At 42.0% G+C, this 2,249-nt stretch overlaps 1 pseudogene; it reads left to right on the top strand.

The window, feature by feature from the left end:
* Window positions 1-371: 371 nt before the first annotated feature.
* Window positions 372-1,411, top strand: LOC104373767 (mitotic checkpoint protein BUB3 pseudogene; annotated as a pseudogene).
* The last annotated feature ends 838 nt before the right edge of the window (window positions 1,412-2,249 follow it).

Here is a 2,249-nt window from a genome sequence, read left to right as displayed (position 1 = left end):
AGAAGCAGTCTTCCCCATGGTCACTGATGTTTTCTTATGCTGAATATTGTTGAGGGTTGGGGTTCTGATTTCTGTGATCACTCGTTCTTGTTGCTGCTGGGTTGCTCTGGTCTCACCAGATGAATCCAGCTGCTCTGAGCTCCAAAGTTTCCACTGCTCTTCTGAGCCTTGCAGTGTCTGGCTCTGGTCTGTCATAAAAAAATTCAAAACGGATATGTATATGCGTACACATATACAACTGAGCATCTCCCTCATCCTGATGTGCTTCGCTGGGACCGGACTGACGCCTCGGGCCTTCCGTACTCCACTGCCGTGGCAGGAAGAAAGATTTTCCTTGGCAGGTGTGGAGCAGCAAGAGGAAGTCGTGCAATATGAAAACGATGACAGGATCAAATGAATTCAGACTAAATCAGACTCTAGATGATAGTATTTCATCAGTAAAGTTTAGTCTAAATACATCTCAGTTTCTGCTTGTTTCATCCTGGGACACAACTGTCCGGCTCTATGATGTTCCTGCCAACACCATGAGACTCAAATATCAGCATTCAGGAGCTGTCCTTGACTGTGCTTTTTATAATCTACCCATGCCTGGAGTGGAGGATTAGATCAGCAATTGAAAATGCCTGATCTAAACACAGACCAAGAAAACCTTGTTGGTGCCCATGATGCTCCTATCAGATGTGTTGAGTATTGTCCGGAAGTGAATGTTATGGTGACTGGAAGCTGGGATGAAACAGTTAAGCTGTGGGATCCCAGGACTCCTTGTAATGCAGGAACCTTCTCTCAACCTGAAAAAGTCTACACACTTTCTGTGTCTGGAGATAGACTGATTGTGGGGACGGCAGCTTGGAGGGTGCTGGTGTGGGATCTGCGGAACACGGGTTAAGTTCAGCAGCGGAGAGAATCCAGCCTGAAGTACTAGACTCGCCGTATCAGAGCATTCCCCAATAAACAGGGTTATGTTCTAAGTTCTGTTGAAGGTCGTGTTACAGTGGAATACTTGGATCCAAGTCCAGAAATCCAGAAGAAGAAACACACATGTCAAAATACACATGTCAAAATACACATTCAAGTGTCACCGTTTGAAGGAAAATAACATTGAGCAGATTTATCCAGTTAATGCTATTTCTTTCCATAATGTCCACAGCACGTTTGCTACAGGAAGCTCCGATGGATTTGTGAATATTTAGGATCCATTTAACAAAAAGCATCTGTGTCAGTGTCAGTCCCACTGGTATCCCACGAGCACAGCATCACTTGCCTTCAGCAATGGTGGAGCTACCCTTGCAATAGCTTCTTCGTACATGTATGAAATGGATGACATTAAACATCCTGAAGATGGTATCTATATTCGCCAGGTGACAGATGCAAAAACACAACCCAAGTCTACTTAGACTTCTGGTGATACTTCTTCTCTTCTCTCCTAGAGGTGCCCACCTGCTCTTAACAAAACTAAACTAAAACAGTAGAAGTGAGAAGAACAATCTTTGTATTGATGTTGTTTTTAACTACAAAATATTTGTTCGTGTATTGTAGTATGTCTTAATCTGTCATTATTTTCCTGCATATAATGTTAGTGAAACTTTTCTTCCCTTGCTGTCTGTAGCAAAATAAGTTCAGTCCTGTAGGCAACTTTCGTGTACCTTTATAAAAACTTACCACATTTTGTAGTATCTAATTATGAAAACTTCTAGTCGTCTCATGATTGTTCAATAAATATCCATAAGGTTTTTGAAAACAACTTTGTGTAATAACCTTTTACTCTTTGTGAAAACAACGTTAAGACCAAACCTTTAAGTTGCAAGAATTCTTGAGTTGTAGGTCTTCTTGATGGACTATTTCTGAACCTTTTGTCTTTTTCCAGTGAGATGAACTGGGAATTTCTTCATTACCCAGGGAACGTTGGCTCTCCAGGCAATGTTTTCACAGGGCTGTGAAAGCCTAAAGTTGTACTAGGTGGGCTTGTTTATCTCAGCAACTAATCGTTACTGGAGAAGCATTAACTGTTTCTGGAGGAAAGAACTTGAACGTGTGGTACTTTGTTGTTTTTTCACATGCTGCGTAAAAGCCTAAAATTAATGATGCTTGGGAAGAATTGAGGGTAGAGGGAAGCAAATGCAGAGTTTCAGTCTATAGCTGAGTGGTCTGTTCCAAGTCTGCAGGTCTGACCTGGAATCCTAAGGTTTATGGAGCAGCATGAGTGGAAAGGAAGAAAAACCAGGAGCTTTCCCCAGAGTGGAAGTGTTGTT

This window comes from Tauraco erythrolophus, chromosome Z (assembly GCF_009769465.1).
Source record: "Tauraco erythrolophus isolate bTauEry1 chromosome Z, bTauEry1.pri, whole genome shotgun sequence".
NCBI classification, from domain to species: Eukaryota; Metazoa; Chordata; class Aves; order Musophagiformes; family Musophagidae; genus Tauraco; species Tauraco erythrolophus.
The sequence above is the reverse complement of the archived record's forward strand: the minus strand, read 5'-3'. Positions and strand labels throughout refer to the sequence as shown.